This window comes from Tamandua tetradactyla, chromosome 15, assembly GCF_023851605.1.
Source record: "Tamandua tetradactyla isolate mTamTet1 chromosome 15, mTamTet1.pri, whole genome shotgun sequence".
NCBI classification, from domain to species: domain Eukaryota; kingdom Metazoa; phylum Chordata; class Mammalia; order Pilosa; family Myrmecophagidae; genus Tamandua; species Tamandua tetradactyla.
In genome coordinates this window covers 85,157,505-85,173,448 of record NC_135341.1, presented here as the reverse complement: position 1 = coordinate 85,173,448, position 15,944 = coordinate 85,157,505, and the positions used below count along the sequence as shown (strand labels likewise).

Genomic DNA, 15,944 nt, shown 5'->3' with positions numbered 1-15,944 from the left:
AATGGCTTCAGTGTCCAAAGACTCAGAAAGTTGTTTTCCTGCCTCTGAGCCTCCCTTCATGCTGTTCCTCTGGTCTAGAAAACCCTTCCCTATACTGCCTGCCAGGACCATGCCTTCTTTTTCAGGATTCAAATCCCCACCGACTTGGCACCTTTTCCTGGGGGTGGGGGGAGCCCCACAGTACCTGCCAGGTGTCAGTCCACTTAGTTAATTACACAAATGGATGACTCCAGCATCACTTGCTCATTTCTCAAATGAGGCACCGCTGCACCAAAAGGTCTTGCCTTGGCAGACAGCAGCCATGGCTCACATTCAGAAAGCACTGGGGAACTGAGAAAGCATTTGGAATTTGGAGAGTTTTCTCTTGAAAAGCTGCCCCGTTTCCCCAGGAGAAAGGGTTGTGACAACCAGGCTCCAGCAGTGTCTGTGGTTGCAAATAGGCATCATCAGCTCCTGCGGTTCTCAGCGCCCAGGTGGGGCCCTCGGGTTTCCCTGGAGAGAGACGCTATCAGGGCGCTTAGTGCGCACAGAGGAGTGCCACGCGGGAAAACAGTCCTAAATAACGCATGGCCTCCCCTGGCAATGCTGCAGAGCGTGGGCATGGAAATCCTCCGAAGGGGGGAGGCCCAGAACAGGAGGTGCTTGGAAAATTCCATCTGAACCGCGTGGGGCTGTGGGGGAGACTGAGGCAGGGCAGTCAGGGGCAGCCCACGCCCTAATGCCCTGCCCACCTGACTTCTCCCTGAAATGAAAGTGTGTGTGTATAAAGAAGGACACAATAACAGTGCTGGAACACGGGCAAGGCTGTTGGCAGGTCAGGCAGTACAGTAAATTCCAGTTAGAGAGAAAGCAGATGGGATAGGACCGTGGAGAAGGCAAGCAGAGACCCTGGCAGCCCTAGGGTGACAGTAGCTCTCACCAAAGCCCCAAGCTGCGGGAACAGACGGCAGTCTGGGCGTGGAGCGGGCGTCAAGGAGACTCCTTACAGAACTGGAAGAGTAAGTCCTGGGGCATTGTGTGCCCCCACGGCCCCAGCTTTTCCCGGGGCGCTGAGGCTCCAGGTCACTGAGGAGCTCCAGTAGAGAAGCTGAATGGACAGATCCCTCCTGCACAGCGGAGGTGGGACTGGGATGCTGAGAAAGGGAAGGTATCACCATCTAGACAAAGCACCTGGTGGTCTGGTCGGACCCCCTGACCCACACCTCACAGAGAAGCACGTCCAGCAAAGTACTTCTCTGCGCACTCCACAGCGCTCCCTGGCAGAGAGGAGACCTACGCCCCTGCACAGTGAGCAGCAGCTACATTTCTCAGATGTATTCGGTGGCTCTAAAAGGAGTGCTCTACCCATCTAATCTTAAAGGTACTCAAGGATATACTCCAGCAAAATGAAAAAGGAATTCAAGAAAGGAAGGTATGAAGGTCTAGAGAAAGAGGAGGGTAAATGGGACACAAGTAAAGGAAGATAGAGTGGTACGGTGTACGTGTTGTTTGGAAGAACCCCCAGGAGCTGCCATTCCTCTTAAGTGGCACCCCCTCAGTGCTCTGTGCCTCCTCGCCCTGACCCTGGGCCCTCGGCTTCCCCACCCCTCAGGTCTCCCGCTGTGGCCTCTGCAACTGCTGTTCCAGCTTCTTTTCTGCATCCTGGTCTCTGGCCACAGCTCTTCTTGTGAGGGTGAATTTCACGTGTCAACTTGGCTAGGTTATGCTGTGTTCTAGTTTGTAAGCTGCTGGAATGTGATAAACCAGAACCAGAATGGCTCTTAAAAGGAGGAATTTATTGAGTTGCAAGTTCACAGTTCTAAGGCCATGAAAACGTCCAAATTAAGGCATCCACAGAAAGAGTCCTTGGTTCAAGAAGGCCAATGATGGTCAGGGTTTCTCTCTCAGCTGGAAAGGCACGTGGTGACAGCTGCTCGCTTTCTCTCCTCATTTCATAAGGTGGGATTCCCCAGGGCTCTGTCGGTTCTGGGGCTCTGTAGTTTTTTCCAAAATGGTCCCCTCTTAAAGGCCTCTAGTGAGCAACCCCACCTTGAATGGGTGGAGACACAGCTCCATGGAAACCATCTAATCAGAAGTTACTACCCACAATTGGGTGTGTCACATCTCCATGAAAACAATCAAAAACTCCCACCCAGCAATATTGAATGAGGATTAAAGAACTTGGCTTTTCTGGAGTGCACAACAGATTCAAACTGGCACATGGTGTCCAGTTGTTTGGTCAAGCAAGCACCGGCTTGACTGCTACCGTGAGGGTATTTTGTAGATGGCTTCACAACTACAGTCAGTTGATTGCCTGCATGGCTGTTTGCATCTACAATCAATACAGATTTCCCTCATCAATAGGGAAGTCGCCTCATCCAATCAGCTGGAGGTCTTAAAGCCAGAACTGAAGATTTTAGAGGTCAGAAAGAATTCCTGCCTCTACTTTAAGCAGCTAGCTTCTCCTGGGGATTTCAACTTCACCTTTTTCAGTTTCCAACTTGCAGCCTGTCCTGTAGAATTTGGACCAATATCTGTGGTCACGTGATCCCGTTCCTATAATAAATCTCTTAATACTTACATGCACACACACATACTCATCCTGTAGGTTCTGTTTCTCTGGAGAACCCTAACGAATATAACAAGCTCTTCTTCCCTGGCCATAGGCTTACCCCGCTGTGGTTATTTCCCCTATGGACACCTCTGGGCCACAGAGCCCTCTTTTCTTGCTCAGTCCACCAGCCGGTGGTGTGGCCTCGTCTCACTGTTTCCACCAGTGTGGTGAGTGACGTGGGAAGATGGCTTAGGTGGCTTTCCATTCACTGACGTTTGGTGGAACAGAACCCACACTGAACCCCAGCAGGGGAGGCCTCTGGCTAACTGAATCAGGTTAGGTTTGATGGAAGAAATGCGGCTGATGCAAACGCCCCTTCAGCCTACAGCAACTGCAAAGGAGGTTATGGACAGAGGACAGATAGGACTTGGGGCTCAGGAGACAGGGACTCTGGTCATGGGATTCCCAATTGCTCCTTGAGACCCTGCTAACTTCCCTCTCTCTCTCTGGGCTTCTCTTTCCCTCTGGAAGTCTTTGAACAAGATTTTCTCCGAGTCTGGCCAGTTCTGAAATGCCATGGCTCATTTTCTCATGGTGCTTTGCCCACCAAATCCAAGCCCTTCCCTGCCTACTCCCTAAACAACTGTATTTCAAACTTCGGGTCCCCGCGGCCAGCCTTCGGGCACTTCCTGACTCACGCTGATCTACCTGTCCCCACCCAGCACGGCTCACACCTGCCGCCAGGTAAGTCTTTCTCCCTCCGCGGCCAGCCCTCTGGGCACTTCTGACTCACGCTGATCTGCCTGTCCCCATCCAGCACAGCTCACACCTGCCGCCAGGTAAGTCTTTCTCCCTCCCCACTCCCATCACACCTGTCCCAGCAGAGCCCCTTCAGTGTTTCTCATCCCTACTGTGACCATACCGCGAGGCTTTTATGGGACAACCCTGGTTTGAAATAGTCCACCTGTTGGACCCCATTGTCTGAGGTTTTGATTCGGGACCTGTGGTCCCCCGGCCGCTGACCCAGGTGTAGGGGTGAGGGTTCTCCAGAGAAACAGAACCATGTGACTGTGGGTCTGGCAAGTCTGAAGTCTGTAGGGCAGGCTGGCAGGTGGAAACTCTCACACCGTCTTAGGGAGAATTTCCTCTTCTTCAGAAACCTCGGTTTTGCTTGTAAGGCCGTTCAACGGATTGCATGGGGCCCACCCACATTCTCAAGAATAACCTCCTTGACTTAATTTCAACTGACCAGAGATGCTAATCACACCTACAAACACCCTCACAGCAGCGCCCAGATCAGGGTTTGATTGAATAACTGGATACTTCCGTCAAGGCAAAGTGACACAGGACTGACCACGGCCCTGGGATAAGTCCCTGACCATCCTAAATTGTGTTGTCGGTGCTTTCTCCTGCCCTGAGTCCCGTGGGCTCCCAAAGGCAGGGACTGCCCTGAACTCACTGCAGTCCCTCCTATCCTGCTGGGGCTATTCCAGGCACTCAGCCGGTGGAAATGAGATGGCCAGGGGCAGGGGAGCGGAGACAGCTGCAGCGAGCCTTTGTGTCTACCAGGAAAACTGTGGCCCGGCTCTTCCCGTGTTCCTAATGGATAAGAAGAGCAGCCCTTGCATACATGCCGCCCGAAGCTGGCTGAAGAAGTCTCCAGCAAGGTTCCCGTGGGCAGAAAGAATTAGTAACGTGCTGCACCGGTTTCTCCGGTCTAGTGGCAGGACAGTCCTGACTCAGCTGAAAAACCTCCCAGGAACTCTGTTTTCAACTTGGAGCCTGCCCCAGGGAGCTGCCTGATGGCTGGACACCTGGGCCTGGGGTGAGAGCAGCCCCTGGCCACGTGGAGAGAGCCTGGGGAGCCTCGGGCTGGCACACGCCCCACTCCACGCATCTCCCAGCCTCCCCAGAGGTTCTCTCTGCCACGGCAAAACCCTGGGAATAAACTGGCTGCCCCTGCAGATGGTGCAAGAAACACACCCAGCGCGGGGAGACCTGGGAGAGGGGGCGGGTGGCCCCTGCAGAGACAGCAGAGCTCTATCCCATCTAGAGCTGGGTGGGGGTCCTTGGGGAGGGGACCCCCTTCACCCCGTTATACCCTCTTCTCAAGAAGAAGGATTGGGGGGACACAAGATGTGTGTGGTGGTTTGAAGCCGTGTATACCCCAGAAAAACATATTCTTCAACTTAATCCCTCCCTGTGGGTATCACCCACTGTGGGTGGGGCCTTTTGATGGACTTAATTCACCTAGGGTGTGGCCCAGGGTGGGTCTTAATTCTGTTCCCGGCAGATGAAAGCAGAATGAAATGCAGACAGGGAGGGTCAAAGTCACAGAGAACCCGGAAGAGAAGGGAGAGATGGCAGATGCCGCCACGTGCCTGGCCAAGTGACAAACTAAGGACCAAGGATCCCTGGCAGCCGGCCCCAGGACGCCAGTCTGCAGGGAGAAGGCAGTGCCTTCATGATGCCTTGATTTTTATCTTCTCTTAGCTGCAAAACAATGAGCTAATAAAATCTCCAGTTGTTTACGCCAACCCATTGCATGGCTTATGCTTGAGTAGCCCAGGAAATGAAAATAACTTGCCTACCAGACTTCAGAACTTATTATAAAGCTAGAGCAATTAATACAGGGTGGTATTAGAAAGTCAAAAGCAAATAAAACTGAACAATGCGTCGTTTAGGCACACATCTGTATGTGAAAACCCTATAAGAAAAAACCAAAGGAATACAAAACACAACATTCAGAAAGTGGCTGTGCTGTGGCAGGGGTGCGGGTGGGCGGGCACGGAGAGAGGAGGGGCACAGGGGCAAACGGCTGTCTCAGACCTAGCCCTTAGGTTGGGTGGCGGGTCATGGGTGAGTGTGCATTAAATGACAGAGAAGTAAATATATGAACAGATGAGAATGAAAGGAGGCTAATGGGGCCATTGAAGACAGCACACTACAAACTAAGGATTGGGCTATGCTTCATCCAGTTTTGTGTATCAGAGGTTCAGTAAAAAAACAGGGAGAGCAGGAGCAAAAGACGAAGAGAAAAGAGTTGGCAAAAAATTTGGCCCGAACAAGAGCTTGGCCAGAGAACGAATGACCATCACGTCCGGGGCCTGAGTCACAGTGGAGACACTTGGGTCTGTTTCAGGCTGCTTGGGAGAAAGAGCCCAGAGCCTGGGCTGGGAGACCTCGAATCGAGTTAACGACTTTTCAGGGGAAAAGTTGCTTCATCTGTAAAATGAGGACAACATCTGCCTCGCTGGGACAATTGGGAGGATTAGCCAAGGAGCAGAGCCCGAGTACCAGGTTCGGCCCATAAATGGCAGCTGTTATTAATGTTTCAGAGCAGGCAGTGTCCTAGGGGACAAATAACAAAAGAGGGAGCTGATGCAGACAGCTGAGAAGGGCCCCAGGTGGATGCCTCGCCGAAATGATCACAGCTAAATCCAGCAGAGGCCCGAGTGGGCGAGAGTGCCAGGCGGGGGCCCCAGGGCCCGGGTATGACCCTGCGTGACCCCGGGCCCCGGCCCGCCCCCCACCCTGTCCTGCTCTTCCCGAGGTGCCTTCCGATCTCACCAGAAGCAGAGAGCGTGGGAAACCTCATGCGTGTTGCCATGGTTTTCAAAGCCCATCTCTGGAGTTCCTATGAGACCCTTTGGCTGGATTTTTGGCAATAATATTAATCATAAAACTAATCATCATCACAGCAAGGATTAATAGTAATACTAATCATCACAGCAAGCATTTCCTGTGTGTCAGGAGACATTCTAAACTCCATTTAATCCCCACAACAGCTCGGTGAGGTGGGTAGGACTATGAATGCCCATTTAGAGACCGAGGAAACGGAGGCACGGAGCGGTTAAGCCTACAGAGCTAATTAGTGGTGCCGATGGGACGGGAACCCGGTGGTCTGGTTCGGGACGCACCCCCTGGGAAGGTGGGGTGACAGTCCCTGGTGACGGAAATCTCACCAGCCCTGCCATCCTGTCATCAGTCCTGGTGTCCATGTCCCTGACCCTCCGCCTTGCTCCACGGGGGACGCCAGGCTGGTTTTCTGCACACGGAGAGCCCTGCATGGACCGGAGGTGGCCCCTGGCCCTGAAGGAGCCCAGCCAGAGGACGGCCGGTGAGCTGTGGGGTGGCCCAGATGGAAGGACCTGGCCCAGGTGCCTGGGGAACCCGGTTCTGCCTGGGATTTGACCCGAAGGATTTGGAGAGGAGAGGTGACCTGCATTCCGTGGGGGGGGCCCCCTGGCCAGTCCAGCCGCCAGAACAGTCACCATCAGGCCCCTGAAGCAGCTCGGGGGCCCCCGCTCCCCACAAACATCAAGGCCAACTGCACGGTCAACTCCGTTTTTAGCAACTAGTCAAGGTCAGGCAAACCTCGTACCCTTGGGAAGGATCCTCACGGCAGCCTCTGACCCAGCAGCGGCAGCCCGAGGGGTTGAGCCTTAAGGTCCCCTAATGGATTTACTGTGCTTATTTGACCCTCCCCAGTGTGGGCTCAGGACCAGCCCAGAGGAGGAGGGCAGAAACGTGTTTTTCTTAAGTTAAGCAAAATTGATGAGTAAACTAAACTGAATTCTTGGATGGAGTCCCCCTAATTTTCTCATCTTAGCTCCCTCCCTCCTTTAGTCAAAGGATCCAGGTAGGCTCAAGACGAAGCCAGTGTCTGAGGGCAGGCTCCGGAAGGGGAAAACTGTGTCTGCTAAGAACTGGTAAGCAATGAGGTATGCAAATAGATTTTTTCAGTGTATAAACAGCCATGATACAGAATAATAATTAGCACACTTAGAAGCCACAGCTCTATTTCCACTTCTAATTCCAAGGAAAGTTACCTCTGTTTTAAGTCACTTTTTAAGAAGATAATGACCAGTGGATGCATGAAAACCACCTCAAGTATCACAAATGTTTGAACTTTAGACCAGAGGCTGCAAAGCCCAGTGCGTGCGGGGCCAGGCGGTAACCTGGGTGAGTCATGAGGAGCAGGTGGAAGGAATGGGCGACGGGGGAAGGGGGCAGGTGGGGTCTGCAGAGACCCGAGGGCAGGGCACACTCGCAGGGGGCTCAGCTCCAGCTTTCATCCAAGTAGGGCCATCCGATCCCCGGCTCTTTCAGGAAAACCCAGAAACCCATATTTTCATGTGATATTTGTGCGTTACTTTAATTTAATATAGGCCAAACAAAACAACTCAAGGCCCCGACACAGCCCCAAGCTGCCCAGGTCACCTCTGGCAGAGGGAAGCTCGCCAGCATCTTACCCAGAAGCTGATTTCCCGCTGCTCGACCGGGGAGCATGTCTCTCGCTAACGTACAGAAGCTCTGCTCAGACCAGAGCACACACCCGACCCAATCGAGGAACCGGCTCTCCCGTGCCATGCACGGCTCCAGCTGTAACATCTGCAAAACTCCGTGTGGAAAACCAGAGCTTCACGAAGACCCCATTTTCTGCATGTGTCTGCACGTGGATTCTGGACCTCTGAGCTGGGGCCAAGCACACCCGCTCCTTCTCCACTCCCAGCTTTCCCGGGCAGGCACTGGGAGAAACAAAATATGTAATCAGCTGGGCAGGGGTGGAGCCCGCGGATGCCAGGGGGCACTGAGGGGGTCACGAGAGGGTAACAGTGACAACACCACTGCCCCCCCACCCCGCCCCGCCTCAGTAATGGCTAACCCAGAGGGCTGCCTGTCCTCTGCTCTGCTCCTGTGCTCCACTCATGCTTCAGGCCTCAGAGCTCCCTTGTAGGAACCCATGTCAACGCTATCTAGAGGCGAGGAGACGCGGGCAGAGAGGTCACAGGGCTTTCCCAGGTCCCACGGACAGGACGCGGCAGAGCTGCTGGGCCCCAGAATCTTTCATCAACGGGACACCACCTAACCTCCACAACATCAGGGAACTGATGTGAAATGCCTGCGAAGTCTACTTTTCTACAAAATGAGACCCCTTCTCGTTTCTTATTTTAGACCAGACAAGAGATAGCAGGCAGTAGAGGTGTACAGGCAAAAAGGATTGAGAGAGAAAAGTTGAAAATTCTACCCGTGCATTCTCTGTAGGTGTGAATTGGGAAAAGGCAGAAAAACACCTCTGTTCAGACGGGGCAAAGCAGTTTCCAAGGGCACCGATGGAGGTTGACCTTGACCTTGGATTTCGATGACAATGAGCCGCAGCTGCCTTCCCTGGTGCCCGCCCCCCCCCCCACGCGGTGCCGATGCATCACCTTGCTGGACCAGCACGCAGGGTAGGTTCACGCATCGCTGCCCCAGGCTATCCTGCAGCCAGCAACGTGCAGCCCAGAGGCGTGGATTCACAATGACTCTAAAAGCCACTCGTTTCTTGAGGATCCACTGTGGGCCAGACCAAGTGCTGGGAAGGTGGAAATGAGTCTGATGCCCTCGATTTGAGGAGTGCGTGATTTCCTGGGGGTCACGGGTAATGAAGGGGGATCCCCCAGGGCCATGCTTAGGGCAGATGAGCTCACCCTCAAATATTTTCTGCATGAATACAATCGCTGAGCTGATCAAAGTATGGAGACAATGTTCTTGCACTGAATTTACTTATTTTCTTATTGAGGAAACCACTGTATGACATAAAAACAACTATTTAATGTGTACAATTCAGGAGCATTTAGTGCATTCACAATGCTGGGCAACCATCATCTCTGTCAAATTTCAGAGCATTTTCATGTCCCCAAAGGAGACCCCGACACTATTAAGCAGTTGCTCCCCATTCCCCTCCCCCCCAACCCCTGGCAACCACCTGGCAGTGGTGTTATCACTGTTACCCTCTCGTGACCCCCCAGTACTCCCTGGCACCTGCGGGCTCCACCCCTGCCCAGCTGATTACATATTTTGTTTCTCCCAGTGCCCGCCCGGGAAAGCCGGGAGATTCTATCTCTAAGGGTTTACCTATTCTGGGCATTTCATATAAATGGAATCATACAATATGCAATATGTATTCTTTTGTGTCTGGCTTCTTTCTCTTGGCAAAATATCTCCAAGGTTCATCCATGCGGTAGCTTGTGTCAGAATGTCTTTCCTTTTTATGTCTAAACAATATTCCACTGTGCAGATAGACCACGTTTTGTTGATCTGTTCATTTGCTGATGGACATTTGGGTTGTTTCTACCTCTTGGCTGTTGTGAATAATGCTGCTATGGACAAGGGTGTACAAATTTCAGCCTAGACATACGCCTTCATCTCTTAGGCACATGCCTAGGACTGGAATTTCGGGTCATGTGGAAATCGTTTTCACTCTTTGAGGAACCACCAAACCATTTTCCAAAGAAGTTGCACCATTTTACATTCCCGCCAGTGGTGTATGAGGATTCCAATTTCTCTGCATCCTTGTCAACACTTAATTATTGTCTTTTTTGTTATTTTTTTTTTAATTAAGCTACCCTACTGGGTGTGAAGTGGTGTCTCACTGCAGTTTTGTCCCTTGCCTTGAATTTAAAGCACTGATGCCCGAACTTTTGCTATTAGGAGACACATAGAGATGACGTTTGGACGGCAACTGGGGTAACTTGGAGGGGTGTGCTGGTTTGAAAGGATGTATGTCCCCTAGAAAAGCCATGTTTTAATCTAAATCTCATTTCATAAAGGCAGAATCATCCCTATTCAATACTGTATGTTTGAAACTGTAATCAGATCATCTCCCTGGGAATGTGATTTAATCAAGAGTGGTTGTTAAACTGGATTAGGTGATGACATGTCTCCACCCATTTGGGTGGGACTTGATTAGTTTCTGGAGTCCTATAAAAGAGTACACATTTTGGAGATGAAAGAGATTTGGAGAGAGCAGAGAATGCTGCAGCACTACAAAGTAGAGTCCACAAGCCAGTGACCTTTGGAGATGAAGAAGGAAAACACCTCCCGGGGAGCTTCATGAAACCAGAAACCAGGAGAGAAAGCTAGCAGATGACGCCATGTTCACCATGTGCCCTTCCAGCTGACAGAGAAACAATGTGCTCACCATGTGCCTTCTCACTTGAGAGAGAAACCCTGAACTTCATCGGCCTTCTTGAACCAAGGTATCTTTTCCTGGATGCCTTTGATTGGACATTTCTATAGACTTAGTTGGGACATTTTCTTGGCCTTAGAACTGTAAACTAGCAACTTATTAAATTCTCCCTTTAAAAGCCATTAAGTTTCTGGTATATTGCATTCTGGCAGCTAGCAAACTAGAACAAGGGGCTTCAGAGGCATCTGCCCAGGGCACCTAGAAAACACTCATTCCCCCATTGTACGAGCTGTCTAAGCGGGTCTCAGGGGCTCCTGTCAGCACCCCTCTGCTCGGACCACCTCCTGAGAAGCACCCCCAGTAAAGACTCCTTGAGGCCAGAAGTGGCCTGCCTGCCAGCTCTACTGCCACAGCCTTGCCTGGCCATCCCGTGGGCTGAGAGGAGCGAGATCTCAGCACCCCTATAGCCCACTGGTGGTCACAATAGGGCGAGAATTCATGGATAATATTGGGCAGGATTCTTGGAGTGTGAGGTGGAAGGCCTGGGTCCTGTCTGCCCACACTCACTGTGAGAACATGCCGCCAGCATCTGTGTGTTCACTGCACCGGGCACTGCTTTCAGAACTGCAAATAAATGAACTCATTTAATACTCACAACCCTACAACGTGGTTCATATTAATACCCCCATTGACACAGGGGTAAACTGAGGCACAGGGCAGTCAAACCCTGCCCAAGGCCACACAGCTACTGAGAGGCCAAGCTGGGGTTCCAGTAGGCAGAGTTAACCCGAGTCCTCAGCCACCCTGACTCTCTGGGCTGTGGATTCTGAGCTGTGAGAGGAAAGGGTGAGTCCCTGCAGAAACTGGGTTTATCCAGCAAGTAGAAGGGAAGCTGCTCAGAGTGGAAGGCGCAGGGGTCTCAGGCTGCAAGCTGAAGGTGGGGGTCAGGGCTCTGGGCCCCTCACAAGTCCCAGGGTTCTGAGACACGAAGGAAGACCTGAGAAACGCTCAGTTCCCCTGCCTGGTGGGCCAGGCATGCTCGCTTCCTTTTTTTTTTTATTGTGTGCTCTCAGTGTTGTTGTTGTTTTTTTTTTATTAATTAAAAAAAAATTAACAAACAAAACATTTAGATATCATTCCATTCTACATATACAATCAGTAATTCTTAATATCATCACATAGTTGCATATTCATCATTTCTTAGTACATTTGCATCGATTTAGAAAAAGAAATAAAAAGACAACAGAAAAAGAAATAAAACGAAAACAGAGGAAAAAAAAGATTATATATACCATACCCCTTACCCCTCGCTTTCATTTACCACTAGCATTTCAAACTAAATTTGTTTTAACATTTGTTCCCCCCTATTATTTATTTTTATTCCATACGTTCTACTCTTCTGTTGATATAGTAGCTAAAAGGAGCATCAGACACAAGGTTTTCACATTCACAGAGTCTCATTGTGAAAGCTATATCATCGTTCAATCTTCATCAAGAAACATGGCTACTGGAACACAGCTCTACATTTTCAGGCAGTTCCCTCCAGCCTCTCCACTACATCTTGAACAACAGGGTGATATCTACTTAATGCATAATAATAACCTCCAGGATAACCTCTCGACTCTGTTTGGAATCTCTCAGCCATTGACACTTTGCCTCATTTTACTCTTCCCCCTTTTGGTCTAGAAGGTTCTCTCAATCCCTTGATGTTAATTCTCAGCTCATTCTAGGGTTTTACTCAGTCCCTTGATGCTGAGTCTGAGCTCATTCCAGGATCTTTGTCCCACATTGCCAGGAAGGTCCACACCCCTGGGAGTCATGTCCCATGCAGAGAGGGGGAGGGTGGTGAGACTGCTCATCATGTTGGCTGGAGAGAGAGGCCACATCTGAGCAACAAAAGAGGCTCTCTTGGGGGTGACTCTTAGGCCTAAATTTTAAGTAGACTTGACCTATCCTTTGTGGGGTTAAGTTTCATATGAACAAACCCCGAGACTGGGGGCTCAGCCTATAGCTTTGGTAGTCCACACTGCTTGTGAGAATATCAGGAATTCAACTTGGGGAAGTTGAATTTCTCCCCACTCTCACCATTCCCCAAAGGGGGCTTGCAAATAGTTTTCCAGTCACTGATCAAATCATTCTAGGATTCATCGGGGCATCACTCTGGACAAACCAACAAACTCATTGTCCTACCTGAGATTCCAAGTACTTATGACATTCAATCAAACTATCTACATGAGTTATATTAGGAAATGCTCTAGTGAAAATATAAATTTTGTAAAAAATAAACATTTTTTGCTTTAGTCTCACACATAAGGTGAGACATTTTAAAGTATTAATTATCATCTATTTTCAGCACCCTGCAATAATGACATTCCTTTGTTCTTCCTCATGCCAAAACATTTTTAAAATTTGTACATTGTACATTTCACTATTATTATACACTCTAGGCATTCCTAGATTATACCATCTCGGTCTTTACCATCTATCTTTCTTTCTGATTTCATTTATGTCCCCAGCCCTCCTCCCTCTATCATTCTCACATGCAGCTTCATTCAGTGTTTTAACATCATTTCATTACAGTTAGGTAGTATGGTGCTGTCCATTTCTGAGTTTTTGTATCCAGTCCTGTTGCACAGTCTGTATCCCTTCAGCTCCAATTACCCACTATCTTACCCTATTTCTATCTCCTGATGGTCTCTGTTACCAACGACATATTCCAAGTTTATTCACTAATGTCGGTTCATATCAGTGAGACCATACAGCATTTGTCCTTTAGTTTTTGGCTTGTCTCACTCAGCATAATGTTCTCTAGGTCCATCCATGTTGTTACATACTTCATAAGTTTATTCTGTCTTAAAGCTGCATAATATTCCATCGTATGTATATACCACAGTTTGTTTAGCCACTCGTCTGTTGATGGACATTTTGGCTATTTCCATCTCCTTGCAATTGTAAATAATGCTGCTATAAACAGTGGTGTGCAAATGTCCATTTGTGTCTTTGCCCTTAAGTCCTCTGAGTAGATACCTAGCAACGGTATTGCTGGGTCATATGGCAATTCTATATTCAGCTTTTTGAGGAACCGCCAAACTGCCTTCCACAGTGGTTGCACCATTTGATATTCCCACCAACAGTGAATAAATGTGCCTCTTTCTCCACATCCTCTCCAGCACTTGTCATTTTCTGTTTTGTTGATAATGGCCATTCTGGTGGGTGTGAGATGATATCTCATTGTGGTTTTGATTTGCATTTCTCTAATGGCCAGGGACACTGAGCATCTCTCCATGTGCCTTTTGGCCATTTGTATTTCCTCTTCTGAGAAGTGTCTGTTCAAGTCTTTTTCCCATTTTGTAATTGGATTGGCTGTCTTTTTGTTGTTGAGTTGAACAATCTCTTTATAAATTCTGGATACTAGACCTTTATCTGATATGTCGTTTCCAAATATTGTCTCCCATTGTGTAGGCTGATTTTTTACTTTCTTGATGAAGTACTTTAATGCACAAAAGTGTTTAATTTTGAGGAGCTCCCATTTATTTCTTTCTTCAGTGCTCTTGCTTTAGGTGTAAGGTCCATAAAACCACCTCCAATTATAAGATTCATAAGATATTTCCCTACATTTTCCTCTAACTGTTTTATGGTCTTAGACCTAATGTTTAGATCTTTGATCCATTTTGAGTTAACTTTTGTATAGGGTGTGAGATACGGGTCCTCTTGCATTCTTTTGCATATAGATATCCAGTTCTCTAGGCACCATTTATTGAAGAGACTGTTCTGTCCCAGGTGAGTTGGCTTGATTGCCTTATCAAAGATCAAATGTCCATAGATGAGAGGGTCTATATCTGAGCACTCCATTCGATTCCACTGGTCAATATATCTATCTTTATGCCAGTACCATGCTGTTTTGACCACTGTGGCTTCATAATATGCCTTAAAGTCCGGCAGCGTGAGACCTCCAGCTTCGTTTTTTTTCCTCAAGATACTTTAAGCAATTTGGGGCACCCTGCCCTTCCAGATAAATTTGCTTATTGGGTTTTCTATTTCTGAAAAGTAAATTGTTGGGATTTTGATTGGTATTGCGTTGAATCTGTAAATCAATTTAGGTAGAATTGACATCTTAACTATATTTAGTCTTCCAATCCATGAACATGGTATGCCCTTCCATCTATTTAGGTCTTCTGTGATTTCTTTTAACAGTTTCTTGTAGTTTTCTTTGTATAGGTCTTTTGTCTCTTTAGTTAAATTTATTCCTAAGTATTTTATTCTTTATTTGCAATTGTAAATGGAATTCGTTTCTTGATTTCCCCCTCAGCTTGTTCATTGCTAGTGTATAGAAACACTACAGATTTTTGAATGTTGATCTTGTAACGTGCTACTTTGCTGTACTCATTTATTAGCTCTAGTAGTTTTGTTGTGGATTTTTCAGGGTTTTCGATGTATAGTATCGTATCATCTGCAAACAGTGGTAGTTTTACTTCTTCCTTTCCAATTTTGATGCTTGTATTTCTTTTTCTTGCCTAATTGCTCTGGCTAGAACTTGCAACATGATGTTGAATAACAGTGGTGATAGTGGACATCCTTGTCTTGTTCCTGATCTTAGGGAGAAAGTTTTCAATTTTTCCCCATTGAGGATGATATTAACTGTGGGTTTTTCATATATTCCGTCTATCATTTTAAGGAAGTTCCCTTGTATTCCTATCTTTTGAAGTGTTTTCAACAGGAAAGGATGTTGAATCTTGTCAAATGCCTTCTCTGCATCAATTGAGATGATCATGTGATTTTTCTGCTTTGATATGTTGATATGGTGTATTACATTATTTGATTTTCTTATGTTGAACCATCCTTGCATACCTGGGATGAATCCTACTTGGTCATGATGTATAATTCCTTTAATGTGTTGCTGGATTCGATTTGCTAGAATTTTGTTGAGGATTTTTGCATCTATATTCATTAGAGAGATTGGTCTGTAGTTTTCTCTTTTTGTAATATCTTTGCCTAGTTTTGGTATGAGGGTGATGTTGGCTTCATAGAATGAATTAGGTAGCTTTCCCTCCACTTCAATTTTTTTGAAAAGTTTGAGCAGGGTTGGTACTAATTCTTTCTGGAATGTTTGGTAGAATTCACATGTGGAGCCGTCTGGTCCTGGACTTTTCTTTTTGGAAGCTTTTTAATGACTGATTCCATTTCTTTACTTGTGATTGGTTTGTTGAGGTCATCTATTTCTTCTTGAGTCAAAGTTGGTTGTTCATGCCTTTCTAGGAACTTGTCCATTTCATCTACATTGTTGTATTTATTAGCATAAAGTAGTTCATAGTATCCTGTTATTATCTCCTTTATTTCTGTGAGGTCAGTGGTTATGTCTCCTCTTCCATTTCTGATCTTATTTATTTGCATCTTCTCTCTTCTTCTTTTTGTCAATCTTGCTAAGGGCCCATCAATCTTATTGATTTTCTCATAGAA

General features: G+C 47.9%; 1 protein-coding gene across 2 annotated transcripts in view; it reads right to left on the bottom strand.

Moving 5' to 3' along the window:
- Nucleotides 1-15,944, bottom strand: part of SPSB4 (splA/ryanodine receptor domain and SOCS box containing 4) — a 63,917-nt gene that overhangs the window by 7,403 nt on the left and 40,570 nt on the right. The window contains exon 1 of one of the 2 annotated variants that reach the window (XR_013162615.1): nucleotides 7,789-7,865. The exons of the other annotated variant lie outside the window; for it this stretch is intronic. The gene's annotated coding sequence lies outside the window, so the exon portion shown is untranslated. Of the gene's footprint in view, nucleotides 1-7,788; nucleotides 7,866-15,944 lie in introns of those variants that run through there. 2 annotated transcript variants of the gene reach the window in all.